The 17,623-nt window shown below is 39.7% G+C and overlaps 1 protein-coding gene across 11 annotated transcripts in view; it reads right to left on the bottom strand.

The window, feature by feature from the left end:
* The window catches only part of LOC109145069, a 301,323-nt gene that overhangs the window by 49,850 nt on the left and 233,850 nt on the right, over positions 1 to 17,623 (bottom strand). Inside the window, exon 1 of one of the 11 annotated variants that reach the window (XR_002046230.2) lies at positions 32 to 255. The exons of the other annotated variants lie outside the window; for them this stretch is intronic. The gene's annotated coding sequence lies outside the window, so the exon portion shown is untranslated. Of the gene's footprint in view, positions 1 to 31; positions 256 to 17,623 lie in introns of those variants that run through there. 11 annotated transcript variants of the gene reach the window in all.

Genomic DNA, 17,623 nt, shown 5'->3' on the forward strand with positions numbered 1-17,623 from the left:
AGAAACAGTAACTATAACAAATTGTCATAACTTTATTTATCTGGGCTTTCGGGGTTTTCTGGGAGGCTGTCTCTTTTCCTTTCCCTCCCCAAAGTATCCTACGTTGCTGGATGCTACTGTCCAAGAGTGCGGAGTCACAAAGGCTCACTCTCCAAAGCGCAGTGAGACCAGCATCACATGAGAAACCACATGACGCACCCAAATCGGATGCTGATGTGGTCCACTGTTTCACTCAGGGGGTGGGGGAAATATCTCAACCGAAACATGCCCCTCTCTAGTGGTTAGAATGAATTTCCCTTTAAAAAAGAAAAAAAAAAAAAAAAAAAAAAAAAAAAAAAAAAAAAGCAAGCAGCCCAAAATATAAATAACTCCATATCTATCCATCTTCAATGCCAATGCTTCAGGAGGCAGGAGAATGCTGTTCCACAGACACTAGCTGGATGGCAGCAATATTACTTCCAGGCTACGCTATTCTAAACTGATTGCACTTAAGTGAATTCCTGAAAAGCATACTCCATGTCTCCCTAACATGAACAGACTTAGAAAACCATCTCCATTATCGTTCCCTGCAATCTGTATCCAAACCTGCATGCTGAATAATTTATTTGAGACTAATAAGCCATTTGCCAAGACCACTCCTTTTCCCACTCACCCCCACACTCAATGAGCAACTACAGCAAGAAACGCAGAGGCATTCACCGTTTCCTTAACTGGTAATTTTAGTAAATGCACTGTCCACAAAATAATCAGGAAAAAATGAGCAGAAGAGCTTTTTCCTCATGTATGGACACAACAGGTCTCTCTCTGGTTTGCGGACAGTGGCAACCTTTTCCTCACACTGCCGACTCAAAAGCTTTCAGTCCAAGCCAAGAAGCAAACATTCTTGCCTGCCAATTCCTGCAGAGGTGTTGTGCCACCCTGTTTAACGCAGAAACATCTGGACACCTCTGGCAGCCCCCGAATAAGAGCGTGCAGCTCCACAATGCTGTTTACTGTCAGGGCACCAAGCAGTTAACATCCTTGGCTGCTTTACCATCTTGCCTATAGGAGCATGGAACCGAGTGACTGGTTTGCTCGAGAAACAAAAGCAGAAAAGCTGACCTTGATGATCGATGGAATTGCTGCTCACAAAGTTATCATCCAACAAACAGTCAGCGGTTTGTAGCTTGTTTTATGCCTAACATTTGTTCAAGTGAAAGAGCAGGTGGCACAGAGTCTTCCATCCCCTTTGTTTGCAAAAGCTGGGCACCACCTCGCAACGCTGCGCTCCCTGGCTTTTTACACTGAAATTGTACACAGTGTCGGGGAAATGTAGGAAGAGAGCTGCCATGAATCCACACAGCTGCTTTGCACAGGATCCCATTGCAATCTCTGAAGTTACATAATGGAGATCAAACACAGAATTCCCCCAGAAGAGTCATGCTTAGCCCTTACACAGGGAAGCACAATCAGAGCAAAACCTGAGTGCTCTTTTGTGCCGATTTCAACCTTCCCAACTGTTCACGCAGTAGCAGATTGCAAAAATTTGCACAAGGCAGTTGTAGCTTGTTCTCATTGGCTCCTCTCAGAAAGAGGTTTTGCAATGGGCTGCACCTAGGAGTTGCCTAAATTCAACGTAAAATCCAGTAGTAGCATTCAGCCTCAGCATGATGCTAGTGTTCAGGAGAGGTGCAGGACTGCATGTACAGAAATCACAGGATTACCACAGTTATCCGAGGGCATTTTCACCTGTGGGGTTGATAATTTCAGCACTGGCAAGTCTTTGCTGGGAAATGGTAGAGGTATACCCAAACTCTGACTGTAGCTAATCAATATAATATTTTACTTTCAGATGCAATGTCAGCTAATATGGAGAATCTAGGTTATAGATGACTTTCTCAGTCCAAAATATAAACATTACTGAGGCAGGAACTAACTGCAGCTAAATATGTATCTTCATGGATTTGGACTACAAGATGAGAGGAGCTATCCCGGTGACCAGTCCATTGCTTTTAACCTATAACAATTATAACAGCATGGCTCTGACTGGCTTCTAGTCTGTTCTCATTAGTTTATAAGATAGAGCTCCAGCAGTTTGTGACTCTGTGAGTTGATGATCTTTCCCACTTGATACCAGTAGCTCATTTATCTGTTCTGACTTAGAATCAGAGATATGTTGGAAGGGCCATCTAGAGGTAACTTAGTGAAACCCCTGGATATCATCAACACTGCATCAGGTCAGATGCAACTTCATCCTAAAAACTTTCAGAGATGGAGATACCATGACCTCTTCCAGTGCTGACCTCCCTCCCAGGGAAAATAAATGTGCAGGAAATAAATGTTCATTCTGTATTCCTTACATGAGCAGCCTTCACTGCACTGCTGAGCTGCATACATTTTCCTAGATCTGCCACTGAAAACACAAGGAGGGTGCCAAGGAATGAAAAGACTTTTCATACTAATTTAACCAAGTTCAGCTCAAATCAGTAGCACCTCCAAATTGTTACCACCTGATTATCATTTAATCTCCAGATGCTTCCATTTCAACTATTAACCAAAGCACTAAAATGCTAGTGAACACCCTGATAACAATTCCACTCTTCTACCATGTGTTACCCATGAGAAAGAAGAGAAAACCCAAAGATCACTTGCATATGAAACCTGAACTACACTCAGAAGTCAGAATTAGGGCTGAACCAACATGGTATCTGTAGGATGTTGGTTTATTCAGAATAAAGAAGACATGTTTTTCAATCAGACCTGGGAAAAGGGGGCCTCGAGTATCTATAAATATATATCCACAATCTTGTGAAAAACCTCCTATGCAAGCACATAATGTATATAACTTTAAGGACAGTCCAGGGATACACAGCCATGTTAGGTGTCAATGAAGAGGGAGGAAGAAGAAGAAGCAAGAATTGCAAAGAGGAAGACCAGTCATAATTCCCTCAGAAATGTAAAAAGGTTTAGATGAAGAAAGGCTTTTGTGAGAGACAGCCTTATGCATACAGTGCTTGCAAATCTAATTCTTATACTTCAGATGAACTCCCCACTAAGTTCTTTGTTAACAGCATGGGTAACTACCTTTCTTCCCTCTTCAAATCTCTGACATAGGTACTTTACTCTGTTAGATGTTGCTAGCTCTCAAAGTAATTCACTAGCAGACTCTAAATTAACCCATCTAATGCAACTTTCTCAGTTTAGCTCCAGAGCAGACTTCCTCCCCCTTCCAAGAATGGAGAACTCGGAAGTTGTCCAAACAGAACAGCTGAGGGTACAGGTAAGGATTTTGGGTTGAGATCACTACTGTTTGTGTTCACATGAAAGCTTTTAGGATGAAACACATGAAAAGAACTGGGATTGTTTTGGATGCTGCCTTGACAAGTCATCAATAAAAATTTTCCCAAGACCAATTTGGTGCCAGGATTTGAAGACCTTCTCAAACACTTGATCACAAATCCTGTTCCATATTAGTGGAGCTTTGTGCTGCCTCAGGGATACACTAGCTATCTTGGATTTGATGTAACTGTCCACAAGGGACAGGCTTCAGAGCAAAGATTCAGAAGGTGGGTAGACTCTAGATGAACATGAAGAATTAGAGCAATATACAGAGAGCCCAAAATAATCTTAATTCCTGAGGGCTTAAAGGCTACTGAATTTTGTGGAGTAATTTTCAGATGCTTTCAAACCAAGTACTTCTTTTTATGGCTAATTTTCTGCTCGGTACAGTACTCCAATGCAACATGGATCCCTGCAAGTGTGATGTATTGAATGTCACTGAAAACAAAACTTCTTGTGTGGAAAATGAAACCTTTAGGGTGTCAGCTTTTCCTTCTGGGAAGAGTTCCACTTTGGGTCTTAGTCCCTGAAATCAAAGGAAGCAGAACTTCACCTTGGTTAAGCATAGCACAGGCACTGTAGAGCCTGGGCAGAAAAAACAGAATCAACCATAAATTTAAGTTTTTGCTTACTATAGCCAAAAGCTGCCACCTCTGTGTAGCACTAAACAGTGCTACCTAGGAAGTAGGAACTGAAAAATAACAGAAACTTGGAGAAATGCTATGGTTTCAATTAGAGCAGAATGCCACTAGTACACTTGTGAATATCAGTAAAATATGGAGTTGCTAATTTGGAACTAACTAATGGAACATACAATTGCAGGGAATGGTCCAGTTGATGGTTCTCAGCAAGAATCAGGCTTTGGGGTTCAATTTTCAATGACCTTTCTCTCTGTAATCTGCAGATGGAGAAAGAATGATCATTAGGCTTGAGGTTTCAACCCAAAAGCCAGGCAAAACTTGACGTTTCACTGAACTTGAAACCTCAAAGTGAACCTCAAGCGTGCAAACCTTATGGACTCAAATCAAAACAAACACATGTCAGTGAGCAAAAACCACAGAGCTGCACATGGGTCTGAGCCATACTGGCTACTGGCCAGGGCATGAAGAGCCCTTCGCATCACACAAAATACCAGCAGAAGTTCAGTGACCACAGGGTATGGCTAGACACATACTGCCATAGTTTGGAGACACTTAGGTCAATGTTATCTGAAAGCTCAAGTCCCAAAAGAACCTTCTCTACATTGCACCTCTTCAGCAAGGCAAGAGATCCTCCGAGGAGTTTTGTGTGACCACAGCTAAACTCCTTTGCTACTTGATGGGCTTTTCAAAGCCATCTCTTGGCATCTCCTTGCTAAGCTATAGGGTGCCTGGAATGGAGAATGAACTACCTCCTCATAAAAAAGACATGCTTTAGTTTTCCAAAGAGTTAAAAACAATCACCATTCCACCTTTTTAGTAGAATTTTCAGTAAAATAAGCCAGAATCTGCCTAGACCAGCTGAGTGAATGCATGTAAAAAAAATAGGGAAATGGTGTTTCTGTATTTTCAGCACAGAGATGTTCATGACAAGAAACTGGTAAAGCACCACAGTTCTGCACTTTTCTCTTGCAGTCACCTGAAACCAGAACAATTTATTTCAATTCACTGATTATTCAATACTACTCTTGGAAAAATTTCCCACATGTATTTGATTTTCTATGGATGTGTGATGGACAGTTTATAGCAATTACCCTCTCAAAGTTTCAGGTATTTCAGCACTGGCCACACATGCTTGTATTTGTCAGCTCTTTAATCATATTTGGGAACCTGTTTCCAGTGTGAGTATAAATGCTATCTTTAAAATTTGAGTGATGTTTTCTCTATATTCACCCATGTTTGATTGTTGTAGAAAATGCCTACATAATTTAAAGGACTGAGTCCACATAACTTAAGCCTTGTCCTGTTGGAACTCTGCAAACTGTTTGTGTGAGAAAGAAGATTTTAGCAGCAGTCCTGGACAGGAGCAGAAACAGGGCAATTAACTGAGCAGAATGTGATACATTGATGTAAATGCAACCAAATGATAAACAACACTGAAAAAGATACAGTCTTCTCTGCATTTGTGAAAGTTTCCTAAGGTTAATATTTCCATTACTCTTCAAACTTACTAAAAACTGTTTCCAACAGATAAGTTAATCCTGGGGCCAAACTCTTCTCACAGCTCAAAAGCAACCAGCATAATAAATATGCCAGTGTAAAACAGGTTGGGACATAAGTTAATGTAGAGGACTGTAATTATTGCAATGATGTAAAAATAAAATAACATTTGAAAAAAGTATTTGGAAGCACATGTTAAAATATACAACTTGTAGTAAAATATGAATGCTTCACTAGCTCACTTGTCATTGAATTTCAAGTGATCTTATAATTCCCTTTTATTTTCTTGAAAGTGTAAAATAACACTACTATGACATAATTCTGGAGTATTTAATTGCTACAAAACACATCACTTAAGCTACATCACCAAAAACACAACCACTGAACTGTGTCATAAATCTTCTGTTAGATTTGCATTCATGCTGCATCAAGACCTTGATTTTGACTCCAAAACTCAAATGTTGCTGTGTTCAGTAAACCAGCACTTCAAGAAGAGAATCTAATCTGAACACAAAAGTTCCTCATGCAAATACCCTGATTTCCTTAAAAAGTCTCACGGTCATTAGTACTGGGTTAATGAACATAGAACACTAGGAAAAGTGATGCAAATTTCAGGAAAGGAGGAAGTTGTGCAGTCTCAGTTCTTCAATGTGAGGGTGGGGAGGCACTGGAACAAGTTGGCCAGAGAAGCTGTGGATGTCTCATCCCTGAAGGTGTTCAAGGCCAGGCTGGATGGGGCCCTAAGTGGCCCAGTCTAGTGGAAGGTGTCCCTGCCCATGGCACAGGGGGTTGCAACTACATCATCTTCAAGATCCCTTCCAACACAAACCAGTCAATGATTCTGTGATTCATACGACCCAAACTACAAACCCTAATGTGTTTTACCTGCTTGTAAGAAAGCTATGTGATGAAGAGGTTACATGGAGATCAGAGCTGCACATGCAACACGTAAAAGTCCATGACCTGCTCAAACCTATATACAAATATATATATACCTATATATTATATACCTATATATACACCTATATACAAACCTATATACAAATTTAATAACCAATTCTGGAGGAAGGGGAAGGGTGGGGGGTAATTTTAAATTTTATGCTTCTCAAGGAAAAACACACAGAAAACATTACAACCAACTCCTTAGTGAAACTGCTGACAAGGCAGTTAATATTTGGTCTTGGGCAAAAGACTGGTTTCCTTTCCTTGGCTGCCCAGATTTTAGATGGGTATTTTACATCAAACATGTTACAAGTTCAAACTGGAAGAGCTATGTTTTTTCACCTGTGAGTGGTTTCAACTTAGACTTCAGCACTACTGTCAGGAAGTCAGTTTTTCCATGCTTGTTACGGTAAACAAAGATTGTATGGCACATCTCCAAAAGTGATAGAAGGTCAAGGACCAAACTGCAAGTGTGACAGACTGCTTCCAGAAGCCAAAAGTGTAACGCTGAAGTGAGAAAAACCACACATTCAAACCCTGGTCCATGCTCTCATCACTCAGCTGTTCAGGCAGTATAATGAACGCATGCAAACATAACCTCACATACTGTTTTTTAACACATATACCTATATAAACATATCATTTTTGTATATATATATATCTGTTTTCATATATACTTATACATACGATACACACCTATAAGTATATATAAGTGAAAAGTGTGTAGCTGGCTGAAATGGTGAGAAAAGATTAGGGAGAAGAGCCAGTATCACTTAATACTAACATTGCTTCCCACTCACTTTTTAACCGTTAATTTTGACTCTGTCAAGCTTCATTCCCTTCTCTACTTGGTTTTATTTTACCTCATTCTATAAATGTAGAGTAAAATAATTTCTAAGAAGAGCCCTTCTCCCCAAACCATAATATTTCATTTGATATTTTCATTGTAAAACCTTACCAGTTCCAAGAATTGTTGCCAGAATTTATAACTTTATAACCATATATTTTGTTCATCAGGTTGTTGCTTTTTGCTTCTCCTCAGGTTTGAACTCAAATTTTCTAATGTTAATTATTTTTTTCTTACATCTGAACTTCTAAATGTTATTTTAGTGGACATAATTCACCCCCTTCTGCCCTTGTGTGAGTTTTATAACATTACCTAGTTATACACAAGTTCTATATGTTTATTTTCATCTTCAGGCCCCCAAGCTGAGGTTCTTCAGATGAGTATTTACAACCACAATTGAAGCCTGTAGAAACTGTCTTGTTAATACAACATAGTGCATCCCAAATGGAATACTGTAAACAGGTGGAGACGGAACAAATGTCTACATTACTGAGGAACAATTTCACTGCTGGTGTTTGTCACATTTAAGTGTTTGTGCCCAAAACCTTATAAAGGTTCTTCTAACTTAACTGTGTTTGCAATATCATAAATGGTGTAATTTAGGTCATTATTTGGGACACAGAAGTAACTGGGTGCATATTTCTGTTGACCTATAAACCTTAATCTTTCAATTACCTTAACAAATGTTTGCAGCCCATCTCATCTGCTACTGTACTAACCAAGCAGTATTCATGACAGAACTACAGCCTCCTGGCAGGGGCATGGGAAAAAAAAATAAAAGCAAAGTAACAGCAGAGCTTAAGAAGGTTTGAAGCCTGATTATTATCAGAAATTAAGACAAAGTCCAAAGAACAAACTGAAGAAAAGCAATTGATTCAAAAGCCCTAAAATTAGACCTATTTAAGCTCATGTACTAAGTCCTTGGTTACATTCTACTGTCTTCAGTATGACAGAAGAACATACTTCCCTGGTCTTTGCTGCGAAACCCTTTTCTGAGTCAGGACTACAGATGTTATTCTGACTGAACAACGTAAAAGCCCCAGATGCATGTTATTAATTTGTGAACTGCAGACATGTTTAACTGTACACAAATTGTGAAAAACTTTGAGGAGCTCTAAAAATAATTATGGCCAACAGGCTGAATGTTTCCTGGTCTTACATCCAACCTCGAGAAGTCATTTGAAACTGTCTCTGCGCTCAATTGCCATTTAAAAGTTGATTCGGTCCCTCTGACTCTGACAACCATTACTAGATTCAGCTTTGGAATATTTGTTTTTGCTCATCGTGCTTTCAAGCATTTCAAAATATCTCAAAACAAAACCTGTCGACAGCAAAACATGATCTATAAAAATATGACTCCAGACCAGAAAAACTTGCTATTCATCAGATTTGGACCCAACCAACAGGTCGTGCTCCACTATTTAAGTATTGTTAAATACTTACAATGTTAAATATTTAGAGATACTGCTAAAGGCATTTTAACCAATTTAACAATTTACTGTTAAGTTTAACAATAAATGAAGTTGACAGCCACCCATGCCACCAGCCCATATATGTTTTATGGCTAATGAAGGCCGACCCTCCTTCAATTTAGCAGAGAGGAATTCCTCCTGTAAACACAAATTCTTTTACCTCTGTGGATGCCAAAATAACCTTCAACTGTAAGCTTACAGTTGCACTAACAAGGCCTATGACCACTGCTAACGAACCTTCTGTGAAAAGCCCGAACAAGACTAAGGATGAAATGAAAACAACGTACAAGTTCCTTAGTGTGTCCTTTGCTTTATTCATTACTAGTGTCAGTGATTATGTAATTGCCACAAATCCTAAACTACATCTTTCTGCCCTCAACCTACAGAGGACCATCTCCATGAAATCAGGTGGTTTTTTCAGGTGTCTTTTATCCCTAAACTATGTCTTCTTAAACCAACTATCTTCACCCCATTACCTAAATTTAAAAGACAGCAATTTCTGAGTACTCCTCCAACAAAGCATACTCAATTAACCTGCTGCCTTTGCCCTTCTTGAATCAACAAAAAACTTCTTCAGGCTTGAATGGATTTGAATTTCACATATGGTATCAAAACATCTCGATACGTGCAATGCTACAGCCTTTTCATTTTTACTGAGAGCGACTGCAAAGCTGCTGATGCACTGTGTGCAAAGGCGATTTCTTTTGAGGAAAAATACTACCTTTTTCCAACTTTTTGGTCATGAAGGGGCATTTGCCTGCAACATGAAAATATTTTCCAAACATTAAATTCTTGACAGAGTTACCAGTCAGACAGGAGACAGACTAGTCTCAAAATGAGTAACAACGATACATTCTTTTCTAAAATTACATTTTTAAAGCACTTAAAACCCCACCAACCCAAACCAAAACAACAAAAAAACCCCACAAACAACAACAACAACAAAACCTGTCCTGAAAAGAAGACAAAACCAAACCCCTGCTATTTTTAAACAAATGGGGAGAATGAGAGACACATTTGCATTTGCTGTGCCTGCAACAGGCCATCCTGCAGATCAGCTCTCAGCTGGACCACGGTTCTCTAACACCAAATCCGTTTGTTAGCGTAACCAACGTAAAATGGGTACCTCTGTTACAGGGTCTGGCCATAAGCTGCAATCACAAACTGCCAAACTTATATATACAATACAGATGCATATGGATGCAGCAACCACAGATTTTCACCTGTGCTGTTTCAGTGGCCTTTGCTTGACCAGGGACACCTTTTCAGCCCCAAAGAGCTCTACTTCTTCAGCTTCCCATGCTAGCAAAATGAAAAGAAAGGCTTTCTCCATAAATTGTGTAGCAATACCCCATACCGCCTTCTCCAGAGGAGAAGGATGTGATGCTTAGTCCCCACTCAGATTAAACCATGACACATGCTGCTAAAAAATTAAATGCAAAACCACAATGACTCGCATTCTTTGCATTATTCCTTCAAACCTAAAAATATTTCTGATTAAAAAGCAGTTTTTGTTCCCCTGGATTATGGTTGCATTTGAAAGGAAAACCATCCCCAAAACTAAGGAGCAATCATCCATGCTAACATGAAGTGAAGTGAAGTATGTCCAGGACAGTGGGCCTGGTAAGTACAGCTCAGATAATAAAAAAATGTAGGTAACAGGGGCTCTGGGAAGCACAGTACTATGACTCAAATAAACACAGACATCTGAATATGTTTCTTCTTGGTCCACATGATGAAGATTTTAGCAAAGAATTAATTAGACATTGCTTTTTGAAATGGACAGCCTCATGCAAAATTGCTGGAGGCAGAAGTTACAGGTTTTCATTTCCCACCCTAGAAAGACTACAATTCTCCCTGAAAAAGTTCCAGCATGCATTAAAGAGAAACAAAGTGACAAATCTTAAGGAACTTTTTTTTTTTATAAAAGACATCTAAAATAAAAAAATAACCATTTTAACACCTCTTTGAAAAAAGCTGAAACAAGAAATAATCTAATGCATTTGTATAAATACTTTTCCTCTAATCTTTATTTACAGACAATTTTATTCACAGATCACCAAGTTGTTACATCAGAGAATTAAGGTTGGTGGAGTGTGAATTCACCCACATTTCATGTGTTCTTTTAGATAAAGCTTTCTTCTGAATTTGCCGAGTTTTTAAGCACACTTGAGAAACAGTCCTTGTTTTAATGTTTGAACTTTTAAATTATTGATTAAGTCCACACAGATACTCAAGATTAACTGCAGTTTAATGCTGTCCACTTTTATGAATGTAGGAAAGGGCATCTGTAAAACATGAGTATAACTCAAGGAATACAAGTTTGCACAGCTACAAAGAAAGAGGCAACCAGAGCAAGATAAGAAGAAGTGATTATGTTAAAGATGAAAATGTTTCAGGAAAACATAAAGGACAAGCATTCTCTGTTGGAAAACAGAGCCAGAAGGACACTGTGCAGAGATAAAAACACCACATTGTTTGCACAACACTGTGAAATCCTTCCACAACAGCACACTTTTGCAGTTTGCATATCCATGGTGCACTCTATTTCTCAGAAACAGGTATATCTTAATGATAAACAAAAAAAGATGAAAATGGGTAGGTTTAGTTCTTCCACTAACACTTTTTTTTTTTTTTTGAGATTTGGCCAAGGTTCAAGGATATGGAAACATCCTAGCCTGTTTAGTGCACAGGGGGCTTGGTGGGAATAGAGCCCACTCACCTGCATGCTGTTTTTTTACCTTACCTGAACCTGGGATAAATTTGATCCCCTGCGTACAGTATCTGCAGAAAATAAATACAAGATACAAAGGTGATAAATTGCCATCTGACATTGACTTGTACCCATTTGTACATGTCAATTTTTTTATCATTTTGGTAAGCACACCAAATACTTCTTTACACCAATTTCTACAGTACATTCATTTAAACATCTCTTTTTCAAAATCAAAAATCAGTAGAAACTGCTCATGGAAAATAGGAGAAAAAAATGCTTGAATTAATCCTATCTAAGAAAAGATTTTAGAAAGGGATACATGAATTCCTGCTGAATGCACAGCAGTACAACATTCAGCAGTAATTTAAATCTATATTATATTTAATAAAACCACAGCGTGTTCTCTTGTCCTATTAAAACTGCATTCTACCTTACCAGGTCTGAATAATTTGTGTAAAACTGATTGCTACAGTTCTTAGTAAGAGCTCTAATTGCATTCCTGGTATAACTTAAAATGATAACCTTATCTTAATTAGTAGCATGCTACAGAAATGCTTCTGAAAGCTGTGGAGGATTAACCTGCATTTTTAAACTGAAGCCTTGGGGTTGGGTTTTTTGTGGTGTTTTGTTGTTTTTTTCTTTTCTAATTTCATCTCCAACACAGGAACTACTGCTAATTTATTGTAAAAAAAAAAAAGAGAAGGGGCTGGGACAAGGGAACACTGCCCTTTGCGGACCTGAGGGAAAGCTTCCAACTTCAGCTGCACAGGTAAAAATTCTAATCAATTACAGAATAAATTAAAAAACAAAAAAAAAAGGAAAACAAACACAACCATAAACAAACAAAAACCATCACCTAAAAGAACCAACTTAAACATACCACCACCCCAAAACAAAACCAACTCAAAACATTCACATGGGCAATGTGCTGCAGACACCCACCAAGAGGGTCTCTGATGACAGAACCAAAAGTAACGCCAAAGCTGCAAGTACATCTGCCTGCCCAGCTCATCAGCCACCCAGATGCTGTCCAGCTGATGTTACTTCTGGAAGCATACACTTCACAATATGGCACAGGAATACCACTGCTTTGTCAGAGTCAGAAAAATTAATACTAGTTAAATTTGGTGGCAAGTGACTAAAAGCCCATGATGCAAATGCTGCTATCCTGTTCTAGCCTGAGCTTGGGGGAATATTTTTTTATTTGTTGGCTTTCTTGCTACATTTAAGCATATCCATATTGCTGTTCTGTGGAAAAGTGATACAGCTTTCTAGCTTAATAAACAAACAGTAACCAGGTTTATTTAGAAAGCAACTCATCAAGCAGCAGCTGTATAAGGCATCTCTCACAGAAAGCAGTACTGGAACTGCACTCTGCAACAGAGTCCAAATGCTTCAAAATTTTGTCATGTATTTCACCACTGCTTGTGCTACAGTTCTGCTCAGCACTAATTTCATGAGTCCCATCTTAATCCAGCAAAAATAACAAAACCAAACAAAACAATCCCTATTCCCTACTATTCATTTCCTTGGACTTCTGTGCTGTTGATCATGTACCACAGTATAACTACAGTGAGCTACCAAGCAGTAAAGGCCAGGATTAGGGTTCCAAGAAATTACTTTCTGTAGCTGTATCTTTTCCAAATTAACTTCCATTTCCAACTTTTCAGCAGCAAGGAAATATCCAGTTTTTTTGCCTGGTTCACTAGTTATATCCCAGGCCCCGTAGGGCACAGATCACTCTGAAGGCTTCTGTGTGCACCTATCTGTATGAACACAGCACGATGGGATTCTCCATGCTGTGCTGGAGCTCCACAGAACCAATTATGGATACAGAAGCAATAAGGCGGTGTTTCAGAATTGCTGCTTAAAAATGAACACGTGCAACATGGCCCACATCCATATGTATGTGGGCATCCCTGAACACATCCCTGCACAGTCTCCCGATATTTCACTTTTCACATGCATGTAAAATGATTAAACTCCCCCAGAAATGGTGAGACCTCTGTCAGAGCTGTAGCATTTTCCTCACTGAAGCAATACACCTCCATAAGGTGAAACATGCATTCATTCTTTACTTTAAAGAGAATGCCCACAAAGCAAGGATCTGCATTGCTTTTTTGTTCAGTATAGCCAAGAAATGCCTACAGATTTTTTACATAATTACTAAGGAGTTAGCTTTTTGATATGAGACTAATTCACATCTCAGCCTTTTCTTTAACTTTTACAGATGATCTGAAGTGGAAAGAGAGGAACTGAATGAAAATCATCACTTATCCAAGACTGCCTGCCTACTGTTTCTGCTTATGGCAATGCACGAGCAGCACAATCAGCTTTGCCTCTGGTGTGATCCCAGCCAGTCCGTTAGCTAGTCCTTATAAATCCATCCATCACCTCTATGAAAGTCACTGCCTTCCTTTTACCAAAGATAATGTATGTTATTGGGATTATACCACTGCATGCGAAGTCATTAAAGAAAGATAGACCACAATTTATGACCAAGTGTGTGGACAGCAGGGCATTATTTTAACCATAAAATCACAATCTGCAAGGAGAGTGGCCAAACCAGAGGAGCCATTAAAGACTTATAATTAACATCAATCAATATGACACTACTGTTGACATCTTTATTACTTTAAATACACTAATCAAATACTTCTGCATTCAGATAGAAAGATTGATAGGCAGACAGGCAGAGAGAACATCCCTACAGAGAGCAATTTTAAATTATCTATTCAAAAGGTAACAAAAAATAAGCACACCAGCATAATCACATGGAAATGCAGTGCACTGACTGAAACCATTTTCAGCTGGGATACTGGACCTGGGATGGTCAAGCTTGCATATGAGATAAATCAAATCTGCCCTGTAAAAATACATACCTGTATGCCTTAGCCCTGCAGACAGCTACTGACTCTCCTAAACTGAAAGAACCTATATCCCATAGACATGCCCCGCTGTAGGCTATTTTGTATTAGAAAAATAAATGGAGCACTGGTCCTCACAGCACCACTCCATTTTTCATCTCCACTTTTTCCCAGACAGGAAGTTAGACAGAAGAATATCATGGTATTACTTGCATACTCACCATTGTGACTGTCAATATTATCTAATTGCATCCACGTGCAATTTCCTACCACACAGCCACTAAAACACATTGTTACTGCTGCTGCTCATACAAACATTTCAGTACTAAGGAACAAGGAAATGTTTCACTTCTCAGGCCTTATGTTCTTGTACCTTACTGAATGCCTTTTTGAGAAGCAGCTCCTTTCTCCACAGAACATTGGCTATGACATTCAAGAAAGGAGAATTGAATGAGTACCAGGAATCAAATAAATGCATGCCAGCTCTCTTCAGAAAACATGTTGTTTTGGAAGGAATCAAATGATGGTGCTCCCAACATCAGGTAAGGTTTTAAGAATCCCTGCTTTTTTCCTATTTCTACTTTTCTATTTTCTATTATTCAAGTGGGGATGACAATAATACTTTTTTAAGAAAAAATGCAACAACTGCGTATTTATTTAGATCATATTTGGTTGTAAGTAACAGCTTATTGTAATATTGAGGTTCACTTTGGAAAGACATGCATGGTTTTCTGTCCTCTGGAAATTAAGTAGAAATAAGCATTGCTTTTGCTTATTTAAAACAAACAAACAAACAAAAAAAAACCCAACCAACCAAATAAAAACTCATCCCAACAAAACAAAAGCAGAAACAAAAACACAAATCAAACTCTCAAAAAACCTCCAAATAAACAAACCCCAGACTACTCTACAAGCAACATGAGAGGCTTTATACCGTGGTTATCCTGGTAAGCACTTTTTTGGAGAGGTCAGGAACAGCCTGCAGTGACTGCCTGCGCAATGAGCATGAGGATCAGCAAACCTGTGTGAAAAACACCAGAAAATGGCAGCACCTCTGCCCTAACAGAGCTTCCCGAGGCTGAGCTTCCTGAAGGGCTGATCCACACAGCATCCCTGAGCGATCCAGCCTCCAAAGACCTCGAAAGCATCTTCTGTCAGTGATTTCACTCATCTCTCTCAGCTCCATAGCAGGGAACTGAACTCTCACATACTATGTGAAAGCCTTACAGAGCACTAAGTAATGAGAAAAATGCAGTAATTTGTCTATTGAAAATCCAATTAGTTTAAGCCAATATTTATCAGATCACTTTCCTTAAAACATTTTACTTCAATTTTAAATGAGTTACACTAATTTGGGTTGGACCGTCGTTCTCTAATGAAACTGCCAAGCCTTTCAGATGCTTTCATTCATTTCCAAACAGAGTGGAGCCCCATAAAACAAGCAGAAAGAGGCTGCTCAATGTATGTGGGGGTTGCAGTGCATTAAAACAAACTAATGTATCGAGTGACAAAACATAATGAATGCTTTTACAGGGGGAGGAACTGAGACTGAGGTCTGAAAGGACACATTGCAAACCGGGCAGCCAGCCATCTGTCTACCAGGATCTCCTTTGCGTCCTGCTGGAAAAGCAGCTTCTGCATCAGAGGTCTGCCCAGCTCCCCACCGTCCACTTGAGACATTCCCGGCTGCCGTCGTTTACTGACTCAGTGGGAACACACATCCCCTAATCCGGGCAGAGGATTGCGAAAGAGCCTCCGATTACTTGTTTGATTATTACGACCTTATCATTTGTGGAGAGCAGCACAAACGAGCAGGTAGCCACAGAAAGCTCAGCGGCTGTGAGTCAGCAGCAGAGCCGGCCGTCTCATGGAGGCCGTGCGGTGCGTCCGTAAGAGAGCAGCTGGCAGCAAACAGGAGTCGTGCGCAGGGGAAATGACAGCCGTCAGGGTGCAGCCGCTTCCTGCGCCCCGCTTTCGGCCTCTGCCAGAACCAAACAATGCTTCAATCTGAGCAAACATCCTCAGCGACAAAGGGGAAGGGTACGACTCACAGCGGCATTGTTCGCAAACATCCAGCTCACTCAGCATCCCAGTCCAAAAGGGGCTGACACTGTATTTTCCACAGATACATTTACATAATAAATAATACAAACACCAGGTATGGCGTGTTCACCAGCGTGCACAACACTGCACAGTGCTGCGTATCCAGGTTCTCCAAACTGATTTTTGTGCGCATTAGGCTTGTTTTGGGCAATCATCTATGAACAAAAACTTTGAAAATGCTTCTGCTTTGACAGCAGGGCCCAAACGGCCAGGTGAGAAGCACTGGGACTGTGGGAAAAGGGAACTTGTGAAGGTATCGGTGGATGTTACAGCGGAACAGAAAACACCAAAAAGGAAAGGTGACTATATGGAGAGCAGGAAAAGGTGGGAGAAAGAAGAGATAGCCAGAGCAGTGTTAGAAAGCAGAATGAGGAATATCAGGGTTCCTGTAATACTTTCATTAATTACATATTCATTTCCTACTTGTGTTTGCATTTACGTTCATTGAGCATACACCAGTAGTTTTGCAGATTAAAGTTTTTCATTGCCACAAGGCATACATGCTACATTCTCTTCATCTTTTGTTACCCTACACAGTCAGCCCAGGAACAATCTTTCCCTGCCAAAGATACAGTTTCCAGCAGAATCAGGATGAAATTCTGCACCTTATCCACTCTTCCTTGTTACCTGAGGTCACTGAATGCCCTTTATCCATAAATCCTACATTTTTTACCTGCTAACAGGAGGTTTTAGGATGCTTGTAAGTACAAGGTGGCAGCATAAGAGGCCTTGCAGAAATGCAAGGTATTCATGTGACATGTTTTCTAGCCTGTGTGCTTTCTAGTGTGTTTTGGGTGTTCACCTGACAAACCAGGAAAACGTATGGAAAAAATTATTTCTTGCATGACACCCTCTTTCTTCCTCCTTCACAGTTCCCTTCCACCCTCCATGCCTCTCCACATTGCAATGCACATCACTGCTGTCAGAGCAGCATGAAAATGTATGCAGGTACAACACCGGCCTTATACAACTGTCTGAGCCAAAGATATTAATCATCAACTGGGATTTGAAAATCATAACCAGGAGACAGCAGTCGCGACAGCTCTGCAGCATAATGACTAAATATGCAGAGCAACGTGGAAGAGAACACACTCTGTATCTTTTAGTCTCTGTGCAATTGAGAGGTATGTTAATAAGCGTGTTCATTTGAATGGCTTTTATTGTAACAATAATTTTCTTGCTCCGCTAGATTTTTTATTATATTCCTTAGAGTAATAACA

This window comes from Corvus cornix, chromosome 2 (genome assembly GCF_000738735.6).
Source record: "Corvus cornix cornix isolate S_Up_H32 chromosome 2, ASM73873v5, whole genome shotgun sequence".
Classification (NCBI taxonomy): domain Eukaryota; kingdom Metazoa; phylum Chordata; class Aves; order Passeriformes; family Corvidae; genus Corvus; species Corvus cornix.